This window comes from Eurosta solidaginis, unplaced genomic scaffold (assembly GCF_040869045.1).
Source record: "Eurosta solidaginis isolate ZX-2024a unplaced genomic scaffold, ASM4086904v1 ctg00000128.1, whole genome shotgun sequence".
Classification (NCBI taxonomy): Eukaryota; Metazoa; Arthropoda; class Insecta; order Diptera; family Tephritidae; genus Eurosta; species Eurosta solidaginis.
The window spans coordinates 560,413-582,267 of record NW_027136902.1 but is presented as its reverse complement, the minus strand read 5'-3'; the positions used below and the strand labels follow the sequence as shown (position 1 = coordinate 582,267).

The following is a 21,855-nucleotide window of genomic DNA, read 5'->3' as shown; positions in this document are numbered from 1 at the left end:
TGTTTTCATCTATTTTAATCAAAATATTTGGAAACATAGGTTGAACACGAGCCAGAGGTCCGATGACTCTGCGCACTGTATGAACTTTTTTCGGGACGTAAGAAAATTCTATTGAATTTTATCAGCTTTTGAAATGTTGTTGTTGTTGTTGTAGCAGTCCTTCAAAAAGGTGCGACCACTCCCAAATTGTCATCAATATCCTCTAACGGGAGTCCGAGAAAACATGAAATTTCAACAGGGGTAGACGAGAGAGAAAAGGGTGTTAGAAGTTCCACACTGCAATTGAAAGAATGGTTGAAATGTGATGTGGGCACAAGTTACAAGTAGGACATGCTTTATGTACGTCGGGGTTGATTTTGGATAGGTACGAGTTTAACCTACTATAGTAGGGCTAGAGTAATGCTCGTCTCCCTGGAGAGGTTGGTTTCCACTACTGCGGTTCAGGGTATTTGACTTAAAAAACAGGGTTTGACGGGCAATTGCTGGAATAGAGGTGCGATGACTGTTTTGTTGATATCACTGAGGACTTCTTTAGGCTTTTATTTTACATACCGTCGAGTTCTCAGGTGTCATATTTCCTTATAATGCTTTTGATGACTTGTAAAGTCCCTGGGAGGCGGGACTCTTTTATATCAGATGTCTGTTGGGATGTCCAGGTTTCTGGGTATTTAGCAGAAACTGTTTGTTCGGCATTTCATTTCTCTCCCTAATGGCGAGTACTCTTGCGTCACGCTGTAGATGGTTCTGAGAGTAGCAGTTCCGAGTGCTGTATTTTGACAGCTCTGTAGTCTGCCAGTGTGTATCCCTTAGGCTCGGCGACCATATCGGGGACGTGTAGCATGCAAGATTTGTAAGTGGTAATGAGCGTCTCTTCATCTTTACTACATGTGCTGCCGGAAAGAGATTTGAACATTTTGTTACGGCTCTAGTTTTTAGATGGCAATGTCAGGTTTCATGAGGCGGAAAAACTGGAGAAATCAGGGAGATAGTTGTTTATTTTATTATATAGCTCATGGATGAGTGGGTCGGAGCCTGTAGCAACGTTCGTGCAGTCATCGACGTAGGATACAATGGTAACTGCATTTGGTTGCGAAGGAAACTTTGATATGTAGAAGTTAAACATAAGCGGGGATAGGAAAACACTCTGTGGCATCCCTTGTTTAACTGCCGATGCCTGCCAACCAGGCATATAATCTTCTGTTCGCCTTTTGCGAGTAGGAGGAAGAAGAGACGCTTCCAAGTCTTGCCGCAATGTGCCGTTTTTGACTGTATCAAAAGCTTTTGATAAAGCTAGCGCTACGCGTACTGCTCTGTGGGGGGATTTGATTCAGTCCCAATTTATTTGTGTGCTGATGGTGTCTACGGCGGTGGTAATGCTATGTGGTTTTAGAAAGCCATGGTGATGATTGACAAGACACAAGTTTGCGGTGATATGGGCGAGCAGAATGGCTTCGAATGTCTTGGCTACTGGTGATATGAGAGATATCGGGCCATACGATTCTATTACGTAACCAGTTCTTCTGGCTTTAGTAGCGGTACTACCCTCGTCATTTCCGGGGCTGACGAAGGTTGACAAAGACAATTGCTAAATATTTCAGTGCCTCTTTGCCAAGTTTTTTAAGCATCGGCATGGGTATACCGTCTAGGACTAATGCATTGGATGGTTTAGCATGTTCGATGGCATCTGCGACCTCTTTGGTGGTGATGGCATTAGGGGACGCGCTCTGTTTATGCTTATGTGGGTGTCTATTGGCCCGCCGTGAGAACAAATTTCCGGGACTCTTACAGCGGGAATAAAACGAGCTGACACGGATTCAATGAACTTGTGGAAAGCACGCTCCCCTTGACGGACACCAGTCGGGATTGCGTGGACAGAAAAGTGTGCAAGTTGGCAGTCGGTTAGACAAAATAATTCCATTAAAATTACAAAAAGCAGAAATTTTGCCATATTTTGAACTAAGTTAATTTTTCTGGATACAATAAAAATTTCTTATTTAAAACTAAGATTTATTTCTTTTTAGTTTTATAGCTCTCACAGATCCCACTAATACAAATAATAAAACATAAATACATCTGTATAACAGGCGCTAAGTGAATGGATTTATAATCAACAATAACAGAGTGAACATAATACAAACAACAATTAAATTTAAAAAACAACAACAACAATATAACTTTAAGTGGTAGCTCCAGAAAGCGACAACAACGAAGAATTAAGCAAAATGTCAAGAAAAGTATAAAACGATTAATTCGAATACAATGCATCTACATACATAAATACCAGCATACACACATACACACATATGTACGGCATGCACATATATTTATTAAAGTTTATGTACAAGCATAAACATGAAATGAATTATAATTCATAATACAGCAATACAAATAAAACTAAAATAAATAAATGTGAAAAATTGAGAATTGAGTTCAGAAAGTGTAATTCACGCATACATACATACATTAACACATACACGCATATCTTAAGAATTTTTATAAGAAATTATGTGTAAGTGAATACAAAGCTAAGATAAGTAACTAAAATAAAACGATAACAGCAACAAAGTAAACAACAACTAAAGTGATAGTCCATGTAATGATTTTTGATAAGAACAACAATAATGAAATTAACAGAAACAGAAAATTAGCCATTTAACTAATAAACAGATTGCAGAATTTCGTAAATAAGTGAATGATAAATGTTTGACTGTGATTGAGAGATAGTGAAAATAATGTTTACTCAGATTACTGCATTGAAATTTTACTCTAATATTAGTGTGAATTTCATTATCACTTAATCAAAAATCGCTCTTCAAGATAATAACTGCACATTTATTCAACTGGCAGCTGCCAATTAAAAATTTCCCACAATATGTACAAAATGTTTACGAAACACTTCCGTCGGAAAATGCGGATTAGTGACATTGTTGGCGCTCTTACTATCTACATATTGCTAGCTCTCATACAAAAGGTTAGTATACGATTTATGCGTTTGTTGTTGTAACTAATCGTTTCATTATCATTTATTCAATATTTAATAATTAGTAAGGTTATATTTAAGTATATATTTAAACAGATTACTTTTAGTTCTCTTGGAATAGAATTGAATACCTTTCATGAAAATGAAATGGTATATTAATTTTGGCACGAATCTGAAAATTGTAAGTCCTTAAGGGAGGAGAGACAGACCCACGAATAAGTATATCGAAATGATCACGATGACTCGCTGAGTTTGTTTAGCCAGGTCCGTCGTCCGTCCGTCTGTATATCTGTTTGAACGCAAACTTGTGCCTGAATTATTCGATATCTTGAAGAAATTTGGTGAGCTAGAATATTTGAGTGTCTGATTCATAGGAACCGACAGGGTCGAACCACTATAACATATATGCCCCATACAACCGAATTTTGTTTTTTCAATTTATCCTAATTTTAATAGCTAGAAGATTGAAAATTCACAGGATGATTACATATAAGGCATACTTTGTTGTCCGAAAAAATCGTCAAGGTCGGTGGTATATATATTATATATCCCATACAACCCATTGTTCAAATAACGTAACGTAATTTCTTCCTCATTTTTACGCTAGCAGCTTAAAATTTTTCCGATGCTCACATATGCGTAAATTATTATTTCCCGAAAAAATCGTTAAGATAGGTCATTTATATATTATATAATATCCCATACAACGGACTGCTTAGATAAAAGGTTTAACGTGATTTGTTCCTCATTTAAACAGCGAGAAGCTGGAAATTTCACATTATGTTAACATACATGACATGCATTGTTGTCATCATTAAGATCGGTCGTATATATAATATATATCCCAGATTATATGAATGTTTGAATTTTCAACACATTATTGCTTAGCTCAATTCATGAAAGGAATGGGGTCTTCGGAATAACCAGAGACAGTGCCGTCCTAACTTTTTAATATTGTTATTGGCATTGTTGATTGCTCAGCACTTCTAGAGCGTATTAGCTTTAATGTTCCACACAGAAGTCTGCGCAATTTACTTACATTTGCGGTGAAAATTGCAGAGCTAAATTTGCGGCTAATGCATCCATTACGCGTGCTCAAGGGAATTCAATGGTTTCTTATCCCTTTAGTTTATTGATTTTTCTTGACCCACAACCAATATTGTGTTGTTGTTATAATCTTTTATTAAATAAGTTGATATTTTTAAGATTGTACCAGTCAGTGTAAAATACGTATCTAGTTAGGAAGCAATTTACCAGGCTATACTCTTCAACGTTATCTCCTCTCTAACGTCACTCTGCACAGTATTGCATGCTTAATTAAGACTTTATCATTTGCTTCCCTTTCTAAACTTTTTTTAGCCCCACAGTTTTCTTTAACGGTTGAATTAATTCTGAAGTGTTCGTCTAAGTAAGCCTTTTTTGCAGGAGGTAGTACACTGCTCGGCGGCCACCGTGGTGTGATGGTAGCGTGCTCCGCCTATCACACCGTATGCCCTGGGTTCAACTCCCGGGCAAAGCAACATCAAAAAATTTTAGAAATAAGATTTTTCAATTAGAAGAACATTTTTCTAAGCGGGGTCGCCCCTCGGCAGTATCTGGCAAGCGCTCCGATTGTATTTCTGCCATGAAAAGCTCTCAGTGAAAACTCATCTGCCTTGCAGATGCCGTTCGGAGTCGGCATAAAAAATGTAGGTCCCGTCCGGCCAATTTGTAGGGAAAAATCAAGAGGAGCACGACGCAAATTGGAAGAGAAGCTCGGCCTTAGATCTCTTCGGAGGTTATCGCGCCTTACATTTATTTTTTATATTAAGCCAAAAAGAGCTGACTACTTTCATAAGGCGATGGCCGAAAAAAGGCAGAGGTGGTTTTCTCTACATTACATCACAACCAAAAAGTAGTGAGCTATAGCTACTTCTATGGCAACGCTGTATTACTTGTCAGCTAGTTTAATGGTGACTTTTTTTGTTAGCCTAAGTGAGTCATTTTCGAAACAGTTCTCACCTCCCTACCCTCAACTTTTGTAGCTTATCATTCTATTAGTTGTCCAAAACCCAAAATCTCGTTACTCATGTCTTTGTTGTTATAGCAAAAGCAAAAGATAGTCTGAGATTTGACAGGAATGTTGATCCAGTTTTCATAATTTCTTTTGCTAACGCGATTGGTGCTGGAAAGGTTTTTTGACCTTCTAACCTTGGGCTGTCTTACTTAACTTAGCTGTCCTCTAAGAGATGACGAACTATTAAAGTGTCATCCATAATCAAACAAAATACCAGACCAGGCTTCATATCCACGCCACATCCTTCCATCCACTGTTCTTGTATTGGTGTCAAGTGTGGATTGAATACAGTATGGCTAATCTTCAACGCAGATTTATCTCTCGATTTTTCCTTATTTATTTGATTGACCTTGGACTTGGTCGATCATTTTGAATCGAAATAAATTAAGCCTGCCTCAAGAAGATTGTGGCCACGGAGGCATGCTTGTTTTTTAAACGGTTTTGTTTAGCTTAACTTGACAGGGTGGACGGCCGCCCGGCACGAATTTTGTAATTGAAATTTAAGTAACTTCCCGATAAGCTACAAGTTTCAAACTTGGAATATAGTTCAGAACCCAATGACAATGCAATAATATGAAAAAAACTGCGATAGGTGGCCATGGATGGAAAAATTAAAAAAAAAAAATCGTATTTGTGGTCCGATTTGGTTCATATTTGGGACACATAATAAATATATGAATAGAAAGCGACCTATGAAAACAAATCACCGCTAGGTGGCGCAAGGATTGATATATCCAAAAATATCGTATTTGTGGTCCGATTTGGCTCGTATTTGGAACAAACATTACATACAGTCCTGTAGAAGTGACATCAGAATATTTTGGAGTTCGAGGAGGTACAAGCAGATTCGAGTAGAGTCTTTGGAAGGATTATGTATTGAGGACTTAGATAAAATAATTAAAAAAATATTTAAGTTAAAGGGTTTTATTGAAAACAATACTTACATGAAGTAATAATAATACTAAAAGCTAGAAAATAATTAGGTAGGTCCTAGGTACTAGTCATCACACTCCTCATCAATTTGGGGCGTTGATCAGACAATTAAATAAAAGCGTTGCACGCGTCCAATTTCTATTGATAGTCATAAGTAAGACCAACTGAACCTTAATAAGTTTATGCTACACCTCACAAGTTCAGTTTTTGAGTCAGCTCATTTCCTTACAGTCTATCGATGTTTTATATTTCCAAGCATACCACTTTGATGCAAGTTACAGTTTATTGACAGCTCGTAATCAAAATTAAGGTTATATATTTCCCGTCTTCCGCGCTGCATCTGTTAACATATGCCAACAAGAGCATGTTATCCTAAAGCGTAATCAGGTTCAAGAAATAATTTTAATTTAGACAAAAGTTTCAATGTGGGCTAATAACTTCGAATATATTTGTAAATTTGAGATCAGTTTACTGCACTCTATCGTGATTCCAAAAAGAGCGCGGCATTACTATTTCTTCAAGTTTATATAAATAAGTTTGAGTATGTCTATTGAATAGCAACACAACCGCATTAAGTTGTATTTTTCCCTAAACATTTCTAATGTAAACTTTTTTCAAACTTTTTTTAGATAAAATTTATAGCCATCATAAAATGCGCTAATCAAATTTATTCGTCAAACAACATTTTATTAAGCCATAAAAATCACATTTTACCAAAATAAAACATTAATTGAAAGCAAAAGAGTACACAATAATGTTAAACAAGAAATACTTGTAAGTGAAAGGATTTTGTTAACAGTTTACATAAAAAGATGTATTTGTTGCATTTAGCTTTTTTCTTCAATATATTTTTATAATGACTTTTCCAACTTAAGGACTTTTTGATGTTTATCCGATCGGCTTGGTAACAAACTGACTACTATTTTCCAGGAACTCTAAAGAGTTATTTAGTTTTTGTTTTAAGCATTTTTATGCTGCAGTTACAATCAATTAACCATCAATCGACTGCGCCCGAGTGCCATAGTAAATTGTTTGTAATTCAAAATTAAATACCAGCAATAAATCTAATTGTATTCAAGCAAAGCAACACGGCGTTCACATATATGTATGTGGGATATGTGAATAGTGGTATGTACTAGGGTGTGCTTTTTTGAGATAGTCACATTATTATTATTTTTTTTAAGTATACCCAAAAAGTCTAACAATTAATTGAATACATCTTTTTGCTCAAAAAAACTGGACATAGTTGCTGAATGCAAAAAAAAATAATATAAAACAAAACCAAGTAAGATAAAATAAAATGAATGAAATAGAATAAAATAAAATAAAATAATTTCACCTCTTCATTACAGAGCAAGCACCGGGCCCTCAAATGGCTGAGAGGCTGAAGACATCTGCCGATACAGTAGTATAAAGTGGAGATTTCGAGTTCAATACTCAGCTCCCGAGAAGCTAGCTGATGAAGGAGTGAAATTTTGAAACATGTCCTAGTAACCATCGCCGTTTGTAAACTTTGTAATTTTTCCCTACATCAATAACAAAAACAATTTTATAAAGTAATATGAACATGTCCCGCTAGTTAAATACAGATAAAATAAAATAAAACAAAAAAAGAATGTTATAAAAAAATTAAATCAAAAATAGTAAAAAATTAAAGAAAAATTTAATAGTATAAAAAGCAATAAAATAAAAATTATACAAAATAGAATAAATTTCAAAAAAATAACCTAAAATAAAATAAAATAAAATAAAATAAACTAAAATAATTTAAAATAAAATAAAGTAACGTAAAATAAGGAAAACATAATAAAATAAAATAAAAAAAATAAAATAAAATAAAATAAAATAAAATAAAATAACGTAATGCCTGTTTGTTTTTTAATGGTGTGTTCAATTTATACTTATTATTAAGAATAATTATTAAGAATGATTCGCGGTTCGAATTTCGGTGAAACCTTTGATAACATTACGAAATTCCCTGATGATGAATTCGTGGCGGATTTCGAAATGGTACAATCGCAATATGCCAGTAAATGTTTCTTTATTTTCAGTTTCTCTTAGAAAAACATAATAATTGAATATGCAATTATTATAAGCCGGTGTTAAGCTCATGAATTCTTAATAATAAGTAATGTCATTTTGTTGCTATTCCTTTTATTCACTATTTAGGTACATACTAATTTTGTATGTTATTTAATCCTTATTGTGTTTGGTTTAGGCGCACAATAAAAGCTTAGTAACCGTCCTTTTTTTTTTTTTTTGATTTTTACAATATTTGCTTTAATTATAAATACTTCCGCTGTTACTATTATATCAATACATATACATATGTAATTTAATTAGCGAGACAGACTTATAAAATAAAATACACTAAAATATTATAAAATAAAATAAAATAAAATAACGTGAAATAAGAGGAACAAAATTGAACAAAATGAAATAAAAAATAATAATTTAAATAATATAAAATAACATAATAAAATGAAATGCAATGAAATAAAGTAAAATAAAATAAAATAAAAGAAAACAATAAAAAAATTTTATGAAAAATATAAACAAAAATAATTTTATAAAAAATAAAATAAAATAAAATTCAATTAAATTAATAAAATAAAAGGGGAGCTTAGTGAATAAATAAAGTATATTGAAACAGAATAATATAAGATTAATTGTAAAAAAAATAAAATAAAATGAAGAATAAGATAAAACAAAAAAGAAAATAAAATAACATAAATGAAAACAAAAAAAAACTTAAAATTAAAAAGAATAAATAAATAAAATACATACAAGGCGCGATATACCTCCGAAGATATCAAGGCCTAACTTCTCTTCCAATTTACAAATTGGCGGACCTACATGTTTTACGTCGACTCCATGCAGCATTTGGAAAATAGATGAGTTTTCACTGAGAAGCTTTTCACGACAGATATACAATCGCAGTACTTGACGAGCACTGCCGAGGGGCGACCCGCCTAGAATAAGTTTAATCTAACTGAAAAATTTTGTTTTCCAAATTTTTGTTGTTGCTTTGTACAAATCTGAGCCTAGAATCTTCGGTGTGGTAGGCGGAGCAGAGGGAGGAAGAAATGTGTGCCGAGAGCAGCACTTAAACCAAAGATATCTGAAACGAATAAAAGTTAAGTCCAGTGTATTCTACACAAAGTGAGTCATAGTCAAATGTCAGTTTCAATAAGTTAGCGTAAATATTGAAGTATAAGTCACAGAGATATGACCCCGTCTGACTATCAAAATGAGTTAGGTTATGACGGCAAGTCCGCATGTACACAAATGACTCGCGAGTGCAGACCCTATAACATTATTACAACCATACATCTGTAAATTTTGACACAATTTACAAATTTAACACCTTTTTATTGAAATTCTCTTATATACAGAAATTTCGCTTTTTGTCAATTCTCTGCTAAATTTTTTATTTGAATCTATATCATTTGTTTTCTCATAAAAAAAAAAATAAAAAACTCAATAAATATACACACCCTAATGGAGCACATATATACGTGCTTGTAGATATAATACTTGGTGTACCTGGACATTGAACATTGTAGTGGCGCTGATGTGCTTCGGAAATTCTTATCCCACCAAAATGAGGCAATAAAATTGATGAGTTACATTTGTTGTGGATTAAGTGGGAAAAAAATCAAAGATTTATACAAAAAAAAAAAAAATAATAAAAATTTAAAAATGTGTAATTGTGTACCACCGCACGGCTTAAAGAAGCAATAAAAAGAAACCCGTTTACAATGTAGCATTAAGGGTATTCACTAGGCCGGGTCGATTTGTGGGGAGGCAAAAAAATCGCGCAACGCTCTGTGAAAATCATATTCCAGGGATCAAAATAAGAAACTTTGCCGAAGGAACCATACCTCTAAAACGAACTCTGATGTCCCCCAATTTGGGTCGAACTTTTGGGTAGGGGCAAATTTTGAAAAATCCCACTTTGACCCATTTAGAGTGCTCCAATCCAGTCCAAATGTATGACCGACCCCCACTAACTTTGGAGGCCCGACTCACCGATGCCAGTGGCACACCCCCTGGAACCCCCATGGGGGTTCACCATACATACATTTCAAAAAATCGCCGGTTTTGCACTTTACATGAAAAAATCAGCTAAATGGCTATGTTTTTTCTTTTTGGAGTTTATTTTTCTCTTTAGAAATTTATTTAGTCAGAACATATGTAATTGAAAAAATGAATTTAACTTAGTAATAGAAAAGAAATTAAAAAAAAAATTATTAGAAATTAGCGTTTTTACAATTCTTACATTCTTCTTACCTCGTCTCGTAGACCATATATAACGCAACAGTTTTTGTGAATGCATTAAGTCGTTGTGAAGAACTCAATGTGTGAAGTGCTAATTTCAGATTAAAAAATATTTCAAAAAAAAAATAATAAGTGAAGTGACCATTCCAAATCAAAAAGTTTACAATGAATCCATCATCCTCTACACCGCAAGATGAAGCAACTATATCAACAACTATCGAAAACCCAATGAGTCATTTACCCAAGCATGATGTAAATTTTTTTGGTATGTCTACTGATTTAACTGATACCCAAAATTCGACCCAAATTGGGACATCAGAATTCGTTTTAGAGGTATGGTTCCTTCGGCAAAGTTTCTTATTTTGATCCCTAGAATACGATTTTCACAGAGCAATGAGTGATGTTTACATCGACCCGCCCTAGTATTCACCCAAACCAACGTCATCGATTGTAGTTAATGTTGATGCATCTTATTTGAAATTGTACATTCGTAACGCTCATTAGTGCCAACACACATTTTTTTATGTTAATTACTAATGCTAGATTTTTCACATTTTTCAATGAGGAGCCAAACATATTAAAGCGTATATTAAGTTACATTCAAGGTTAATACACAAAAATCTCAAAAAAACTAAAATAAAAAAAAAGGAAAATAAAATTGTTGTAACCCTTTTGCTCCAAAAAGTGATAAAAGTAGCGAATGCCCATATGTTTTAATTTATTTATTACTTATTTTGGTGTTGTATCTGACTCCCTTTTGATACTAAAGAACGGCTGGATATAAATAAATTCAAAAATACGTAAGCACGTGTGTGTGTGTGTGTTTGTCTTGGCACATGTTTGCTTCTGTATATTTAAGCGCTCTGCGTTTGGTAGCCCGACATTCCAATAAACGAGAAGGCGGTCCTTAATTAAATTAAATGATTGTACGTTTTATATTTTGCCGTTTAGTAGATTGCTTATTTTGGGGGGCCACTAAAATCAACCACAATGTTTTACTTTGTCAGATCCTTTTCTTAATTTTTTTATTTTTTAATTTATTGGAATATTTTGTGTAACTTTAAGACGCATGCGCGCCTTTTATAGATGTCGATCGATATATTTTGTGTGGTCTAGACGGTAAAAGTTAGCAGCCAGTCACATTAGTTATGCTAAATAGAGATTACTTGATCTTATGATTTCATTATAAATAAGATTAACGCATAAAATAAATAAATGCAAGGCGCGATAGAGATTTTAGGCCGAGCTCTTGGTGGGAAGAGAAACGGATTATACAAGGAATTGATATTATTTATTTATAACTCCTTTGAATGCTACCCCACCATATTTAAGGCCGAAGTCCATGCAAAAGAAGTTTGCGGTAGAGAATGTACACGGAGAGGGCATCTACATTATGTCGGACAGGCCGTGTCTTGCAATCCTACACAGTTACATCTATTGGATGACTGCATTGAAATAATTAATGACCTGGGAGCCAAAAGCAAGGTTTTGTTAGGATGGATTGCCGGACATCAGGGACATGAAGGTAATGAGCCTGCAGATTACCTAGAAAATCAGGGTGCTACAGCAGCATTCTATGGTCCATAGCCCTTTTGTGCGAAGCAACTTTTTAAATAGGCTTCGCTCTATGATGCATTTGGCAGACAAGATGGTTGAGCTGCATATCTATGGGAGAAACGATTTTAACATAGATGTGTAACTGGTACTAAAATGAGTAAGCGCTTCTCTGCCCAGCCGAGAGGCAGAAACCAGAATCTAACCTAATTTAACCACAACAACTCGACTCTTAATTACTTTAAGGCCAAGGCGCATATATGGTAGGCTTTGGTTAAATCCTACGCTAACTTTTACTACTACAGCAGCTAAAAACATTTCGAAGTCATTTTGGTCTTTTTCGTTGTCCTTAATTTTGCTTTATATTTTCGATCTCATTCCCATTGATCTTAACGGGCAATCATCTGACTTTTGATGGGAAATTAACAAAACTGCCAACTGATTGGGTAACCAAAGGAACGAGGTTGTTAAAAAGAACACCAAGAAGTTAAGTGAAGGAGAAAACACGAGCAACAACAAAAATAATAATAATAAAAAGCCACCGAAATTTAATAGGAAGCAATCTAAAAAACAAAACAAATGCCTTAAAACCATCGAACGCTGCTGGACTAAATATAAAATTTGGTGGTTAAATGCGGCATTTGAGAAAATTCTTGTTTTTGTAGCAGCAAGACGTTGAGGGATACGAGAGTTAACTTACAGTTCCTGATGTTGTCCAATTTTGTTGTTCCTCTTAATTTTGTTTTATTTTTTATTTCTTCTCTTTTATGCCGCCTTCACTTATCTCAGTTTAATTAAACGAAATCTAATAATAAATTATCTTCATTAGGCAAAAATCTGAACCATCAAAGAATTCTTTTTCGTCTGCATATTCTTGAGATCGCAGTTCTTGTGCACGTTTGATTGCAATCAACGGTTGAGCGGTGGCTGACGGTTTATTGTCGGTTGCTGTTCGTTGGATTTGTTTGCGTTTTGCTTTTTGGTACTTACTTTGTATTCTTTTTTAGCTTAACTGACCATCAAGCTGATATGCCCAACTCAAAGGGATAATCCAGCTGTCTACAGTCTATTTGAACTTATTTTGATTTGATCGAATCAGCTAAGAAAAATAACAAAGTGCAATTCTAATTTTTGACTAATCTGTATCAAATTTCAAGTTTTTTTAGATAAATTTCTTAAACATCTTTATGTCTCGCTCTGTTTGTAGTTTGCCTGTCACGCGACCAGTTATGGAATAGGAGATTTGATTTGTTGCCAAAATTGGGAGTCATGCCGCATGTTGCTACTTGCGATTTATCATTGAACTAGATCTCTTTCAAATTAGGTAAGGAAAAGATCTTATCAATTTGTCCACTCCTTTTTATACTCAGTTGAGCAGAGCTCACAGAGTATATTAACTTTGATTGGATAACGGTTGGTTGTACAGGTGTAAAGTAATCGAGATAGATATAGACTTGCATATATCAAAATCATCAGGATCCAAAAAAAATTTGATTGAGCCATGTCCGTCCGTCCGTCCGTCCGTTAACACGATAACTTGAGTAAATTTTGTGGTATCTTGATGAAATTTGGTATGTAGGTTCCTGAGCACTCATCTCAGATCGGTATTTAAAATGAACAATATCGGACTATAACCACGGCCAATTTTTCGATATCGAAAATTTCGAAAAACAGAAAAAGTGCGATAATTTCTTACCAAAGACGAATAAAGTGATGAAACTTGGTACGTGAGTTGAACTTGTAATGCAGAATAGAAAATTAGTAAAATTAAAAAAAAATTAAAAGAAGGTAATTTAAAAGTTTTACAAGCTATAATTTGGCAGTCGTTGAAGATATCATAATGAAATTTGCCATGCCCTCTTTAAAAAAAAATTTTTTTAAAGTCAAATTTTAACAAAAAATTTAATATTGTCACGGATATTAACATCACTAAGTTATACCATCACTAAGGCGATGCCAAGGCCACGATAAGCAGTATTTACGTCAATAATCACATCATGTATACACATATATAAGGCAGCCGAAAGATGTCACACACAGATGCATTTACTTATACGCCTATGTATGCGCGAGAGACTGCAAACTGCAGACGTTCACATCGGTGATTCAATCATTAAGTATCTGCATAAACGAATGAATAGTTGCGTCTACACATGTGTACGTGTGCGAGCGGCGGAGCGGCGATGCGCTGGCACCTGCATATAACTTATCTGAGTTGTCACAAGAGAGAGCAATAATTTGTGCACGTAGTTGTGGCTGGCGATTTTGTAGCCGACACTAACTAGTAACTTCTGTAAATCGAAGAGCCTAGAAGTATGCAGCGTAAATTATAAAAGCGGGGCAGGCGAGTAAGAAGTAATTCAGTTTGAGTTGAGCAATCAATCAGTTATTGATTAAGCACGCGATCTGGCGGCCAATAGTAGAGTTTCATTTGAGTTATCAATCAGTTTGGTTATTAAGCCAGCGAGTAGCAAAGTATAAGTGTTATTGTAAAGTAATTTAATAAAGATCATTTTTCCATTATTCAATATTGGAGTTATTTATTCAACAGTTTAGTGATACGAACTCAGCAGAGGATTGCAAATAAGAGGATTTGCAAGTAAATTCGTCACAATATCTTTACAGTGTATCAGTAAATTATGTCAACATTCAACTCCAGTAATGATATGGTGAAACAAAATGCAAAAATAAAAGAAAATTTCAAAATGGGCGTGGCTCCGCCCTGTTTCATTTAATTTGTCTAGGATACTTTTAATGCCATAAGTCGAACAAAAATTTACCAAACCTCGTGAAGCTTGATAGGGGCTTAGATTCTGGGACGATAACTTATTTCTGTGAAAAAGGGCGTAATCGGTTGAAGCCACGCCCAGTTTTTATACACAGTCGACCGTCTGTCCTTCCGCTCGGCCGTTAACACGATAACTTGAGCAAAAATCGATATATCTTTACTAAACTCAGTTCACGTACTTATCTGAACTCACTTTGTATTGGTATAAAAAATGGCCGAAATCGGACTATAACCACGCCCACTTTTTCGATATCGAAAATTACGAAAAACGAAAAAATGCCATAATTCGATACCAAATACGAAAAAAGGGATGAAACATAGTATTTGGATTAGTGTATTGACGCAAAATATAACTTCAGAAAAAAACTTTGTAAAAAGGGTCTGACACCTACCATATTAAGTAGAATGAAATGAAAAAGTTCTGCAGGGCAAAATGAAAAACCCTTGAAATCTTGGCAGGAATACTGTTCGTGGTATTATATATATAAATAAATTAGCGGTATCCAACAGATGATGTTCTGGGTCACCCTGGTCCACATTTTGGTCGATATCTGGAAAACGCCTTCACATATACAACTACCACCACTCCCTTTTAAAATACTCATTAACACCTTTCATTTGATACCCATATCGTAAAAACAAATTCTAGAGTCGGCCCTGGTCCACCTTTATGGCGATATCCCTAAATGGCGTCAATCTATAGAACTATAGCCCACTCCCTCTTAAAATACTCTTTAATACCTTCCATTTGATACACATGTCATACAAACACATTCCAGGGTTACCCTAGGTTCTTTTTACAACATGATGATTTTCCCTTATTTTGTCTCCACAGCTCTCAACTGAGTATGTAATGTTCGGTTACACCCGAACTTAGCATTCCTTACTTGTTTATTTTCCATTTTGTAATATTTATTCTAATTTCCCCACTCTCACACCCACTCCAACTCTAACTCTCACTTCAACTCCTACTCCCAATCTCACCCGCACCTCCATTCTCACACCCGCACGCACTCACACTCCTTTCTCATTTGTATTGGAACAATATTTCCGCCCTTGTCAAATATCTTCTGTTCCATTTAAGATTTTTGGGTAAGGCTAACATTAACTTTGAAGACTCGATATTGAAGACACCGAGCTGGTTTCGGCTATATATTTAAAAAGATAAACACTAAGGCACGAAATTATTTGATAATTCTAGCTCCTAAGTCTTCTTTGTAGTTACAGCAAGGGAGGTTATTCAGGTTGTTGTGCAGCAAAACAACAATCAGAGCAACGTAAAAATATGGGACTGCCCTGACAAAAACACCCCTGCCACCTTTTTTAAAACAACCCCCACTAGTTTAGATAACATGGGGATGATGCGATGGATTAGTTAGCCCATAGCAACCGAAAATGTGGAAGTGGTATCTATATCTCAAAGGAAGGCGGCGAGATGACGACAACCTAAAATTACAGCCTCACTAATCCAGGATGTTAATCGAACCGTGCCTACGGGATAATTTTTAGGTAGAGGGTATATTCAGCTATATTTCAGCAGCACCTTACGTTGGTGGAGATAGTCTCGCCATAGCTGCAGTGGGAACGATTTTCCTTCATCAAACTTTATATTAAACCGCTGAACCCTCTTTTCAGACAAGTCTTCATACGAATGCGAGGAATCACTCGAAATCTTATAATGATGAAAATTAGGAGTGGAGAACCCTCACTAGGTTAGGCACCTTGTCGTTGGTGTGAGGGCTTAGCCGAACTCCATAGCGCCCGACTATAAGGCGGAGCTGTTTAGGACTGACATCTACGCCGTTTCGCCTCATAGGAGGGCGGCGGGATGTCGGTGACCAAGAACTACCAACCCCCTAATCTAGGGTGTTATGCGGACCGTGCCTATTGGACGATTTGCAGCCAGGGGATAAATTCGGCTGTATTCGAACGGAGCCTTCCCGATATCGGGCCACCTCGGGAAGTATTAATGGCCTTACTATAGTAAAGGGTGCTGCTGTGGCGGACGATTCTTTCCCCGTATATAATACTGGACCGCTGAGTGAGAGTAGTGCAGATTCAATGGACTCCGTATTGGAAAAGCACACAAATGAAAACGGAGTAGAAGTGTGGAGAAGTGTACGGAGAAGAGGAAGTAAAAGAGCTCTATCGCTGTACCGTGTAGCACTAAGAATTGTACAATGCTTGGGAGCAGTGGTCGACCCAACAAAACTGGAGATCGAGCGCTTGGAATGAGCCCATGAAGCGGTAGAAGTAGGTCGAAGGCAGTTCAAAAGGTTTGCTGCGAGAAACCCTCGGTTCTGCAATCTGTACGAGGAGGAAGAAGGGTCGAATGGCAGAATGAAGAGGCAGCGTTCGGCGGAAGGCGACAAGTCTGCTTTCAAGAGGCAGAAAGGACCCAGTCCTAGAGCCGCGAGGCAGGGAAGTCGCATAGACAAGACAAGTAGGCCCATAGCTGTAGAACAGAAGGGATCCAACAGCGAGGTAGCAACTACCACGAAAGCTGCGAGTCGGAGGGGAGTTCCAATTACGGAAGTAGGAGATAAACCAAAAGGAGATAACGCTAAGACTCCGACTTTCTCGCAGGCGCTAAAGGGACTTAACGCTAAGACTCCGGCTTTCTCGGAGGTGCCAAAGGGAGATAAAACTAAGACTCCTGCTTTTCCCGAGAAGATGAGTGAGGTGGCAAAGCAGTCACTGACTGTGGCGCTGGTTGATCGTAGCAGTCCTTTCGGACAAATGACTACTGAAAGGTGAAGATCTGTGTAAAGGGAGCTTATTAGCTTAATGCTTAAGATGATGTGGGAACAACCAAGTAAGCCCCTTCCAACCTTTGATTCGGGGAGATGGTATAATGGTGTGAAGATGATAGCGTGCGACAACACCAAGAGCTTGCGGTGGCTGGAGGAAGTGGTTCCAAACCTCCAAAGGCAAGGCACGAACGCGCGGTTTGAAGTGGTGGATAAAGCGCAAATCCCCACTGTACCTAAAGTTAAGGTATGGATACCATGCGTGATGAAGTCGGAGGATACACCGCGACTTCTGCAGAATCAGAATCCGAACATACCGACACAGGATTGGAAAGTACTTACTGTATCTCGGCCTACCGAGGATGGTCAGTTCTACATCTTCCAAATAAACAAGCAGGCGGAGGATATTTTGTACACGCAGCTTGGCAAAATGTCCTTTGGCACTGGCAAAATTTACATGCGACTCAGGAAAAGAAGACCCGAGGATAAAAACCCTAACACGCTAGAGGTGGGCGAAGTCGAAAAGGACCTCAAAAGCCTAAGGGAAAAAAGACAGGTGGAGGTTCCCGAAGTCACCACGAATGTGCTGAAAAAGGACTAACCGCGAAATGGTGCTGTGACTCGCACAGAGGAACAACCGGCACAACAGTCACGAGAGGCTGAAGGGGGCCTCGAATACTCTAAACCAAAAGGGCAATGGGAGGACGACGACGTCAAGGCGAAGGTGCTGGAAGGGGACAAACAGCCCAATGGTGCTGCGAGTCCTACAGATAAACCTGCAACACAGTAAAGTGGCGTCGAGCGAACTCCTCCTAACCCTTGAGGAGGGTTCGTTTGACGTGGCGCTGATCCAGGAGCTGTTGCTCTAATCTTGGGGAAAGGTTTTTGGACTTAGCGCGCGGGTTTGGCGTTTACTACGCGCAAACGGAAGGACGGGTGCGAGCTGTAGTAATGGAAACAGCTGCATTCATATATGCTGCCTAATTACACCACTGAGGATCTCATAGCGGTGGCCGTTGAGCAAAAGAATAAGCAGGCATTTATCCTGGCGTCCTTCTACATGGCCCATACTGCGGAAGTTCCACCGATGGAGTGCAAAAGGCTAATACAGGAGGAAGGGCGCAAAGGGCGGTTAGTCATAGGCGCAGAAGCAAATGCGCACCACGATGGGTGGGGAGGAGCAGATACGAACGAGAGAGGCGAATCTCTGTTTTGTTACATCCTGCAAACCAACTTGCAGATAGCCAACAGGGGAAATGTCCCTACATACATTGGTCCAACATCCAGCAATGTTCTGGATATTACATTGAGCTCCGAGCGTGATATATCAAGGTATGATTGGATGGTTCTTGATAGACCATCCTTCTCCGACCATGCCTACATCAGCCTCAGCATCCCCCTAAATATGGCAGAGAAGGGAGGAACATTTAGAAACCCTAGTTCAACGAACTGGACTAAATTTTAGAAACATGTAGAAAAAAAAACTGGGACAACCCAAAGAGGTTGCTAATGTAGAAGAACTGGTTGAGTGGAATGAATTCCTAACAAGGACGCTTATGACTGCGTATAACAAAACTTGCCCTCTGAGAAGATTCAGAGGAAAAGCAAAGCCGCCATGGTGGAGCAATGAGCTGAGTCTTCTAAGAAGACAGGTAAAAGAAATGTTTAAGCTCGTAAAGATCGCGGAAAGCGAAGCGTGTTGGGACGAGTACAGGGATCTACTGAGAATCTACAAGCGTGAAATCACCAGGGCGAAGAGAAACTCATCGAAAAGTTTCTGTACGGACATAGAGTGCTCCAGCGAAACAGCACGATTGAAAAAGTCCTAGCAAAAGGAAACATAGTCCAGGGACTAATAAAGAAAGAGAACGGGGAATGGTCACGTAATAGTGAGGAATCCCTTGAGGTGCTTCTCGATACACATTTCCCATCGGGAGACGGTTTAGAAGAGCCAGCAAACATCACTCACACTTCGATCACGGAGCTAGTAGTGCCGGGCTTGGTGACCGATACCAAGATCGAGTGGGCAGTGAAGACGTTTTCTAAGTTTAAATCGCCTGGCCCAGATGGTATATTCCCGGCCATGCTACAAGTCTCAAGTAGGGCGGTCGTGAAATGGCTTAAAATAATATTAGATGGATGCATAAGACTGAATCATGTACCGCACTCTTGGAGACCTGCTCGTGTAGCTTTTCTACCAAAGGCGGGAAAGATCGGTCACGTGTATCCCAAAGACTATAGACCCATTAGCTTAACATCATTTCTGCTCAAAACCTTTGAGAGGCTGACAGATGTGTACATAAAGTCCAACGTGGATGAAAAGCTGCTCTCCAAAACACAGCATGCGTACACCAAAGGCAAGTCGGTAGACACCGCATTACATAGGGTGGTAACAAGCATAGAGAAATCCCTGGAATATAAGGAGTATGCTCTAGGAGTCTTACAGGACATTGCCGGGGCTTTCAATAATGTTGCAAAATGGGCGATTATGGATGGTCTTAATTACATTAAAGTACATCCTGCCTTAATTAGATGGATCGGCTGCATGTTAATTTGCAGAAAGATTACATCACAATGGGGATTGTACGAGGCCACGAAACCAGTGGACAGGGGAACGCCGCAGGGAGGGGTGCTATCATCTCTGCTGTGGACGCTGGTCATCAACCAACTGCTCAGGCAATTCGATGAGGGACCCGTAAAACTTACGGCTTGCGCAGATGACGTTGCAATTGTCATAAGTGGAAAGCGCCTTCCAACGATTGGTTCTTTGATGGATCGGGCGCTTCGGGATATTCATATCTGGGCATCTAATGTCGGGTTGAAAGTCAATGCGGAGAAGACGGATATGGTCTTCTTTACAAAGACGTACAAGGTCCCAAATTGGACCAGGCCTAAGTTAGGAGGGGCGGCCTTACAGGAGAAACCTTGCACAAAATATCTAGGAAACATCCCAGACAGTAAGCTGTCATGGAAGCTCAACGTGGAGGAGAGGGTCAAGAAGCCCTCAACGGCACTCTTTGCATGTAAAAGAATGCTGGAGTGTACGTGGGGCCTGTCGCCCTCTCTTTCTCATTGGGCTTTTACTGCGATTGTAAGACCAATTCTATACTATGGAGTTCTTGTTTGGTGGAAAGCCACACAAAAAACAACATACCTCAAAAAATTAGAGGGGGTATGCAGACTATCGATGCTTAGCATTACGGGAGCCCTGAAAACAACCCCGACGGCCGCACTGTTTGCCATTCTGCATATCTCACCTGTAGACCTGGTAGCAAAGAACAAAGCGTTAAGGACCGCAACCAGGCTCGGTGCTTCGGGGCAGCTTGAGCGCCGACCATATGGCCATAGTAGTACACCGTCATCAATCACAAGATGAACAGACTACATGATTCCCTATCTGCGCTTCGAGGGAGATTTTAAGGCCACAATAGAGATGGACGGTTGGCGCAAGGGTGCGCAAATGGCGGGCTAGGCGATACATGTGTACACCGATGGTTCCAAAGTAGTGGAAGGAGTAGGGTCTGCGGTATACTGCGCTGATCCGGAAATAAGCAGATCCTTCAGGCTGCCGGATTACTGTAGCGTTTTCCAAGCGGAAATATTAGCCGTAACCAAAGCAGTAGAAACCCTGGAATATAATAGCTTAAGCTGCAGCTTTTATGTTGACAGTCAAGCAGTAATTAAGGCAATAATCTCGCATAGCACAGCATATAAATGCGTGTTAGGGTGTAAGCAGTCTCTGGAGAGAATTGGGACAGGGAGAAGCATACATCTATATTGGGTCCCAGGGCATTTGGCGATAAATGGGAATGAAAAAGCGAATGAGCTAGCTAAAAAGGGCGCATCCCTTGGAGCTTGCTCCATAGATGTCCGAATTAGATTGGGCGAGATTAAGCGAATACGAGAGGTGCACATGATCGACCAAGTGGGAAAGGCGTGGGTTCAAGCTCGGGGCTGTAAAGTGTCGAAGGTTATGTGTAGGTCTTACAACCTTAGACTAACACAGTTGCTTCTATCATTAAAAAGAGAGGACTGTAGACTCATGACGAGTATTCTGACTGGACGCTGCCTTCTGGCGTCACATGCCTTTAAATTAGGCTTGGTCAGTGATAGCAGATGTAGGAAGTGCGAGTTGGAGGAGGAAAAGATCGAGCACGTTCTGTGCTCGTGCCCTGCACTTTCCAGGCTAAGACTCCAGCTATTAGGAGTGATACAGCTTTCAGATCTAGAAGCAGCAAGTGGCTTAAGTCCTAGGAAGCTTCTAGTATTTGCCAAGAGGACGGAGTTATTTTATAACATAGGTCCTGGTTTTTGATAGGGTTTTTCAGTTTGGTCGTTAAAACAAACTTCTGGTAACACTACGGACTCATTCAGTCTATGTGAGGTCCTCATGGACCGGCCAGTTCAACCTACCTACCTAGGAGTGGAGAAGAAGAACAGAGTCGCAAGTCAGACCGGTCCAAGCAGTGAGTTGGATTTGGAGTGTAAAATGAGATAATGAGCTTTGTTCGAT

At 38.3% G+C, this 21,855-nt stretch overlaps 1 pseudogene; it reads left to right on the top strand.

Annotated features, from left to right (window-relative positions):
- Positions 1–1,882: 1,882 nt before the first annotated feature.
- Positions 1,883–21,855, top strand: part of LOC137235733 (protein serrate-like) — a 267,267-nt pseudogene continuing 247,294 nt past the window's right edge.